The 9,600-nt window shown below is 39.2% G+C and overlaps 1 pseudogene; it reads right to left on the bottom strand.

Annotated features, from left to right (window-relative positions):
- Positions 1 to 2,729: 2,729 nt before the first annotated feature.
- On the bottom strand, positions 2,730 to 4,056 carry LOC111169303 (small ribosomal subunit protein eS4, X isoform-like; annotated as a pseudogene).
- Between the last annotated feature and the right edge of the window lie 5,544 nt (positions 4,057 to 9,600).

Raw genomic sequence — 9,600 nt, 5'->3', positions numbered from 1 at the left:
GATAGAGACAGATGGGGAGATACCATGTTCTTGGATCGGAAGAATCAACATAGTGAAAATTATACTACCCAAAGCAATCTACAGATTCAATCCAATCCCTATCATATTACCAATGGTATTTTTCACAGAACTAGAAAAAAAAATTCCACAATTTGTATGGAAACACGAAAGACCCTGAATAGCTAAAGAAATCTTGAGAAAGAAAAATGGAGTTGGAGGAATCAGGCTCCCTGACTTCAGACTATACTACAAAGCTGCAGTAATCAAGACAGTATGGAACTGGCACAAAAACAGAAATATAGATCAATGAAACAGGATAGAAAGCCCAGAGATAAACCTACACACATATGGTCACCTTATCTTTGACAAAGGAGGCAAGAATATACAATGGAGAAAAGACAGTCTCTTCAAAAAGTGGAACTGGAAGAATTGGACAGCTTCATGTAAAAGAATAAAATTAGAACACTTCCTAACACCATAAAAAATAAACTCAAAATGGATTAAATGACCTAAATGTAAGGCCAGACACTATAAAACTCTTAGAGGAAAACATAGGCACAACACTCTATGACATAAATCACAGCCAGATCCTTTTTGACCCACCTCCTAGAGAAATGGAAATAAAAACAAAAATAAACAAATGGGACCTAATGAAACTTCAAAGCTTTTGCACAGCAAAGGAAACCATAAACAAGATGAAAAGACAACCCTCAGAATGGGAGAAAATATTTGCAGAAGAAGCAACTGACAAAGGACTAATCCCCAAAATATACAATCAGCTCATGCAGCTCAATATTAAAAAAAAAAAGCCCAATCCAAAAATGGGCAGAAGAGCTAAATAGATATTTCTCCAAAGAAGACAAACAGATTGCCAACAAACATATGAAACGATGCTCAACATCACTAATCATTAGAGAAATGCAAATCAAAATGACAATGAGGCATCACCTCACACTGGTCAGAATGGCCATCATCAAAAAATCTAGAAACAATAAATACTGGAGACGGTGTGGAGAAAAGGGAACCCTCCTGCACTGTTGGTGGGAATGTAAATTGATACAGCCACTATGGAGAACAGTATGGAGGTTCCTTAAAAAACTAAAAATAGGGCTTCCCTGGTGGCACAGTGGTTGAGAATCTGCCTGCTAATGCAGGGGACACGAGTTCGAACCCTGGTCTAGGAAGATCCCACATGCCACGGAGCAACTAGGCCCATGAGCCACAACTACTGAGCCTGTGCGTCTGGAGCCTGTGCTCCACAACAAGAGAGACTGCGATAGTGAGAGGCCCGCGCACCGCAATGAAGAATGGCCCCCGCTTGCCACAACTACAGAAAGCCCTCGCACAGAAATGAAGACCCAACACAGCCAAAAATTGAATAAATAAATAAATAAAATAGAACTACCATACGACTCAGCAATCCCACTACTGGGCATATACCCTGAGAAAACCATAATTCAAAAAGAGACATGTACCGCTATGTTCATTGCAGCACTATTTACAATAGACAGGACATGGAAGCAACCTAATTGTTCATCAACAGATGAATGGATAAAGAAGATGTGGCATATATATACAATGGAATATTACTCAGCCATTAAAAGGAACAAAATTGAGTTATTCATAGTGAGGTGGATGGACCTAGAGTCTGTCATACAGAGTGAAGTAAGTCAGAAAGAGAAAAACAAATACTGTATGCTAACATATATATATGGAATCTAGAAAAATGGTACTGATGAACCTAGTGGCAGGACAGGAATAAAGATGCAGACATAGAGAACAGACTTGAGGACACAGGGCAGGAAGGGGAAGGTGGAACAAAGTGAGAGTAGTATTGACATATATACCCTAACAAATGTAAAGTAGCTAGTGGCAAGCTACTCTATAGCACAGGGAGATCAGCTCAATTCTTTGTGACGACCTAGAGGGATGGGATACGGAGGGTGGGAGGGAAGCTCAAGGGGGAGGGGATATGGAGATAAATTTATACATATAGCTGATTCACTTTATTGTACAGCAGAAACTAACACAACATTGTAAAGCAATTATACTCTAATAAAGATGTTAAAAAATAAATAAAAGACCACCCCAGCCTCAAGTGAGGGTGATGCATGTAGAGGCATGCACACAGAAAGGGAAGAATTGGATGACATCCAGCTTTGGAGATCATCTACCACAACATAAATCTGTTAAATAATCATAACCAAGAACTTCCCACAAAGAAAACTCAGGCCTAGATGATTTCATTGGTGAGTCCTATCAAATATTTAAGGAAGAAAAATACCAATCTTACACAGACGAAAAATTCCTCAATAAAATATTAATAAATAGAATCCTGCAACATATAAAAATGATTATATATCATGGCCAAGTGGATTCTAAGAAATGCAAGTTTTTGAATGTTGAATCAAAAACAAATCTGTAATTCATCCTGTTAGTGAAATAAATAAGGAAAATCATATAGCCATTTTAATAGACGCAGGAAAAGAATTTGACAAAACTTAACACCAATTCATGACCAAAACTCTCAGCAAACTAGAAATAGAAATGTATTTCCTCAATTTGATAAATGGCATTTATGAGAAAACTACAATTAGTATCATACTATGTGATATACTGCATGACACTCTCACAACTTCTACTGAACATTATGCTAGAGGTCCTGTATACTTCAATAAAGCATGAAAAATGACTAAAAGGCAAAAAGAATGGAAGGAAGTCAATAAAACTGCCTTTGTTCATAGAAAATGTGATTGTCTACATAGACAATCCTAAAGAATCTACACAAAACTACTAAAATTAAGAAACAAATTTAGCAAAGTCACAGATACGAGGGTAAAAACAAAAATAATTGTATTTTTATATGTTAGCAATATATGTATTTCTATATGCTAGCAATAAAAATTGGAATATAAATTTTTTTTGATTTACAATAGCATGGAAAAATATTAAATACATAGAAACACATTTAACAAAAGATACCTAAGATCTCCATACTGAAAATTATAAAACATTGCTAACAGAAATTAAAGGAGACCTTCCTTCACACATTAAAATTAGGGAAATACTGACTTTTTCTTGAGATATAATTGGCATTGTTTTAAAAAAAAGCCCAAAATGGAGTAATTTGCTCCCAGAACAGCAAACCAAGACTTCATTGCAGTTTCAGCCTCTCCTAGGAATGTGAATTTTATTTTTTTAATGTGGTATTATCTTTAATTAAGTACAAAGACTTTTCCAATCATGTCACCTAGAGATCATTTTATCCACTACTTTGTTTGGCCGCCAGTCTCTTGTCCCTCTCCTCAGCAATGGTAAGGCAGATACCCTTTCCATGGGGAAGAGAGATCCATGGTTTGTTGCCTTTGCCAATAACGAAAATCTTGGAGATCCCAGTGGCAAAGCTGTTACCATTGACATCTTTCACATGAACTACATCAGAAGAACCAGGATGTCTCTCCCGGTTGGTGATCACACCAATTCTTCCCAGGTTAGCACCTCCAGTCACAATGCACAGGTTACCAGTGTCAAATTAGATGAAATTAGTAATCTTGCCAGTCTCCAAATCAATTTGAATGGTGTCATTCACCTTAATGAGGGGATCAGGGTAGCAGGCGGTGCAAGCACCATGGGTCATCAGATGAAGGATTCCTTTTGTCCCCACAAAGATCCTTCTCACTTTGCACAACTTGTACTTGGCCTCCTCAGGTGTAATACAATGGACAGCAAAGCGACATTTGGTGTCATAGATCAGACGAAAATTCTCTCCAGTCTCTCCAATGCTGATGACATCCATAAAACAAGCGGGGTAAGTTCTAACAGTGCAGACATTGCCATCAATCTTAATGAAACACTGCAGGCAGATCTTTATTTCATCTCCTGTTAGGGCATACTTAAGTCTGTTCCTTAGGAAAATGACTAGGGGAGACATGAGCCATGGCTGTGCTAGGCACAAAGAGAGCTAGGAATGTGAATTTTATTTTATTTATTTATTAATTATTTTGGCTATGTTTTGTCTTCATTGCTGCGCACGGTCTTTCTCTAGTTGTGGCGAGCGGAGGCTACTCTTCCTTGTGGTACACAGGCTTCTCATTGCAGTGGCTTCTCTTGTTACAGAGCATGGGCTCTAGGCTCACGGGCTTCAGTCGTTGTGGCACGCAGGCTCAGTTGTAGTTCGTGGGCTCTAGAGCACTGGCTCAGTAGTTGTGGCACATGGGCTTAGTTGCTCTGTGACATGTGGGATCTTCCTGGACCAGGGCTCAAATCCATGTCCCCTGCATTAGCAGGTGGATTCTTAACCACTGCGCCACCAGGGAAGTCCCTGGAATGTGAATTTTAAACACGTAATCTGAAATTTCAGGATCAACACTAGTGAGGTTATCTGCATCATGAAGACTTCTGCTGTTCCCTTCCCCCTAAAGGAAGATGGTCTGGCCTGAAAAAATCCTTTCTTTTCTTTTGCTAATACCTTCTTCCCTACCCTCCTTCTGATTATAAAACTTTCCATTTATGCAACCCCTTGAGCATCCTTCTATTTACTAGATGGGATGCTGCCTGATTCCTGAATCACTGAATAAAGCTAATTAGATCTCCCCACTAAAAGAAAGAAATTAAAGGAGACTAAAACTAATGGAAATATATACCATGTTCATGAATCAGAAGACTAAATATTGTTAAGCTGTCAAAATTCCCCAAATTGATCTTCAAATTCAACTTCAAGCTGACCCTTGAACAACCCTGGTTTAGACTGAGCAGGTCCACTTATATGCAGATTTGTTTCAATAAATACAGACTACAGAAATATATAATCCACAGTTGGTTGACTCTGCCAGTATGGAACCATGGACACGGAGGGACAACTGTAAAGTTATACTTGGATTTTCCACTTCATGGAGTGTTGTTCAGTGGTCAACCATAATACAAATCAAAATTCCAGAAAGCATTTTTTGTACAAATGAAAAGTTGATTCTACTATTTATATGAAAATACACAGAACGTAAAATAGCCAAACAATTTTGAAAAAGAATAACAAAGTTGGAGGACTCCTAGTATCTAATTTTAAAGATGTACTATAAAGCTATGATAAGCCAAATGATAGTAGTTTCAGTAAAAAGACAGACAAACTGATCAATGGGAAAGAACAGAATCCAGAAATAGACCCAGACATACATGCTCAATTGATTTTCAACAATGCATTGCTAAGGCAATTCAATGGGAAATACATTGTTTTTCCATCACTGCATGACGAATTAGCACAAAGTTAGCAGCTTAAAACAATACTGAGAAAGAGGGGGAAGATGGCGGAAGAGTAAGACACAGATATCACCTTCCTCCCCACAGATACATAAGAGATACATCTACACGTGGAACAACTCCTACAGAACACCTACTGAACGCTGGCAGAAGACCTCAGACCTCCCAAAAGGCAAGAAACTCCCCACGTACCTGGGTAGGGCAAAAGAAAAAAGAATAAACAGGGACGAAAGAATAAGGACGGGACCTGCAACAGGGGGAGGAAGCTGTGAAGGAGGAAAGGTTTCCACACACTAGGAAGCCCCTTCGCGGGCGGAAACTGTGGGTGGCTGAGCGGGGAAGCTTCGAGCTGAGGAGGAGAGCACAGCAACAGGGGTGCAGAGGGCAAAGCGGAGAGATTCCCACACAGAGGATCGGTGCCAACCGGTCACCAGCGCAAGAGGCTTGTCTGCTCACCCACCAGGGAGAGCGGGGCTGTGAACTGAGGCTCAGGCTTCAGTTGGAGCGCAGGGAGAGGACTGGGGTTGGCGGCGGGAACACAGACTGAAGGGGTTAGTGCACCACGGCTAGCCGGGAGGGAGTCCGGGGAAAAGTCTGGACCTGCAGAAGAGGCAAGAGACTTTTTCTTCCCTCTTTGTTTCCTGGTGCGCGAGGAGAGGGGATTAAGAGCGCTGCTTAAAGGAGCTCCAGAGACGGGCGCGAGCCGCACTAAGAGGCAGGGCCAAATCCAAAGCTGAGCCACGGGAGCTGTGCGAACAAAGAAGAGAAAGGGAAATCTCTCCCAGAAGCCTCAGAAGCAGCGGATTAAAGCTCCACAATCAACTTGAAGTACCCTGCATCTGTGGAATACATGAATAGACAACGAAATATCGAAAATTGAGGAGGTGGACCTTGAGAGCAAGATTTATTATTTTTTCCCCTTTTCCTCTTTTTGTGAGTGTGTACGTGTATGCTTCTGTGTGAGATTTTGTCTGTATAGCTTTGCTTTCACCATTTGTCCTAGGGTTCTATCTGTCCTTTTTTTTTTTAATTTTTTTTCTTAATTATTTTTTATCTTAATAACTTTATTTTATCTTACTTTATTTTATTTTATTTTATTCTCTTTCTTTCTTTCTTCCTTTCTTTCTACTTTTTCTCCCTTTTATTCTGAGCCGTGTGGATGAAAGGTTCTTGGTGCTGCAGCCAGGAGTCAGTGCTGTGCCTCTGAGGTGGGAGAGCCAACTTCAGGACACTGGTCAACAAGAGACCTCCCAGCTCCACATAATATCAAAAGGCGAAAATCTCCCAGAGATCTCCATCTCAACACCAGCACCCAGCTTCACTCAACGACCAGCAAGCTACAGTGCTGGACACCCTATGCCAAACAACTAGCAAGACAGGAGCACAAACTCACCCATTAGCAGAGAGGTGGCCTAAAATCATAATAAGTCCACAGACACCCCAAAACACACCACCAGACGTGGACCTGCCCACCAGAAAGACAAGATCCAGCCTCATGCACCAGAACACAGGCACTAGTCCCCTCCACCAGGAAGCCTACACAACCCACTGAACCAACTTTAGCCACTGGGGACAGACACCAAAAACAACGGAAACTACGAACCTGCAGCCTGCAAAAAGGAGACCCCAAACACAGTAAGATAAGCAAAATGAGAAGACAGAAAAACACACAGCAGATGAAGGAGCAAGATAAAAACCCACCATATCTAACAAAGGAAGAGGAAATAGGCAGTCTACCTGAAAAAGAATTCAGAATGATGTTAGTAAAGATATCCAAAATCTTGGAAATAGAATAGAGAAAATGCAAGAAACATTTAAAAAGGACCTAGAAAACTAAAGATGAAACCAGCAACGATGAACAACACAATAAATGAAATTTAAAATACTCTCGATGGGATCAATAGCAGAATAACTGCGGCAAAAGAACAGATAAGTGACCTGGAAGATAAAATAATGGAAATAACTGCTGCAGAGCAGAATAAAGAAAAAAGAATGACAAGAACTGAGGACAGTCTCAGAGACCTCTGGGACAACATTAAATGCACCAACATTCGAATTATAGGGGTTCCAGAAGAAGAAGAGAAAAAGAAAGGGACTGAGAAAATATTTGAAGAGATTATAGTTGAAAACTTCCCTAATATGGGAAAGGAAATAGTTAATCAAGTCCAGGAAGCACAGAGAGTCCCATACAGGATAAATCCAAGGACAAACACAACAAGACACATATTAATCAAACTGTCAAAAATTAAATACTAAGAAAACATATTAAAAGCAGCAAGGGAAAGAAAACAAATAACACACAAGGGAATCCTCATAAGGTTAACAGCTGATCTTTCAGCAGAAACTCTGCAAGCCAGAAGGGACTGGCAGGACATATTTAAAGTGAGGAAGGAGAAAAACCTACAACCAAGATTACTCTACCCATCAAGGATCTCATTCAGATTTGATGGAGAAATTAAAACCTTTACAGACAAGCAAAAGCCGAGAGAGTTAAGCACCACCAAACAAATGCTAAAGGAACTTCTTTGGCAAGAAACACAAGAGAAGGAAAAGACCTACAATAACAAACCCAAAACAATTAAGAAAATGGGAATAGGAACATACATATCGATAATTACCTTAAATGTAAATGGATTAAATGCTGCCACCAAAAGACACAGACTGGCTGAATGGATACAAAAATAACACCCATATATATGCTGTCTACAAGAGACCCACTTCAGACCTAGAGACACATACAGACTGAAAGTAAGGGGATGGAAAAAGATATTCCATGCAAATGGAAACCAAAAGAAAGCTGGAGTAGCAATTCTCATAGCAGACAAAATAGACTTTAAAATAAAGACTATTAGAAGAGACAAAGAAGGACACTACATAATGATCAAGGGATTGATCCAGGAAGAAGATATAACAATTGTAAATATTTATGCACCCAACATAGGAGCACAATACATAAGGAAATACTAACAGCCATAAAAGGGGAAATCGACAGTAACTCATTCATAGTAGGGGACTTTAACACCCCACTTTCACCAATGGACAGATCACCCAAAATGAAAATAAATACACAAACACAAGCTTTAAATGATACATTAAACAAGATGGACTTAATTGATATTTATAGGACATTCCACCCCAAAACAACAGAATACACATTTTTCTCAAGTACTCATGGAACATTCTCCAGGATAGATCATATCTTGGGTCACAAATCAAGCCTTGGTAAATTTAAGAAAATTGAAATTGTATCAAGTATCTTTTCCGACCACAACGCTGTGAGACTAGATATCAATTACAGGAAAAGATCTGTAAAAAATACAAACACGTGGAGGCTAAACAATACACAACTTAATAACGAAGTGATCACGGAGGAAATCAAAGAGGAAATCAAAAAATACCTAGAAACATATGACAATGGAGACACAATGACCCAAAACCTATGGGATGCAGCAAAAGAAGTTCTAAGAGGGAAGTTTATAGCAATACAATCCTACCTTAAAAAACAGGAAACATCTCAAATAAACAACCAAACCTTGCACCTAAAGCAATTAGAGAAAGAACAAAAACACCCCAAAGTTAGCAGAAGGAAAGAAGTCATAAAGATCAGATCAGAAATAAATGAAAAAGAAATGAAGGAAACGATAGCAAAGATCAATAAAACTAAAAGCTGGCCCTTTGAGAAGATAAACAAAATTTATTAACCATTAGCCAGACTCATCAAGAAAAAAAGGGAGAAGACTCAAATCAATAGAATTAGAAATGAAAAGGAGAAGTAACAACTAACACTGCAGAAAGATCATAAGAGATTACTACAAGTAACTCTATGCCAATAAAATGGACAACCTGGAAGAAATGGACAAATTCTTAGAAATGCACAACCTGCCAAGACTGAATCAGGACGAAATAGAAAATATGAACAGACCAATCACAAGCACTGAAATTGAAACTGTGATTAAAAGTCTTCCAACAAACAACACCCAGGACCAGATGGCTTCACAGGCGACTTCTATCAAACATTTAGAGAAGAGCTAACACCTATCCTTCTCAAACTCTTCCAAATATAGCAGAGGGAGGAATACTCCCAAACTCATTCTACGGGGCCACCATCACTTTGATACCAAAACCAGACAAGGATGTCACAAAGAAAGAAAACTACAGGCCAATATCACTGATGAACATAGATGCAAAAATCCTCAACAACATACTAGCAAACAGAATCCAATAGCACATTAAAAGGATCATACACCATGATCAAGTGGGGTTTATTCCAGAAATGCAAGGATTCTTCAATATATGCAGATCAATCAACATGATACACCATATTAACAAATTGAAGGAGAAAAACCA

Source organism: Delphinapterus leucas, chromosome 3 (assembly GCF_059928025.1).
Source record: "Delphinapterus leucas isolate spDelLeu-1000000601 "Yukka" chromosome 3, BTC_Dleu_Yukka2, whole genome shotgun sequence".
NCBI lineage: Eukaryota > Metazoa > Chordata > Mammalia > Artiodactyla > Monodontidae > Delphinapterus > Delphinapterus leucas.
Note: the sequence above shows the minus strand (reverse complement) of the source record. Positions and strands in the feature narration are given on the sequence as shown.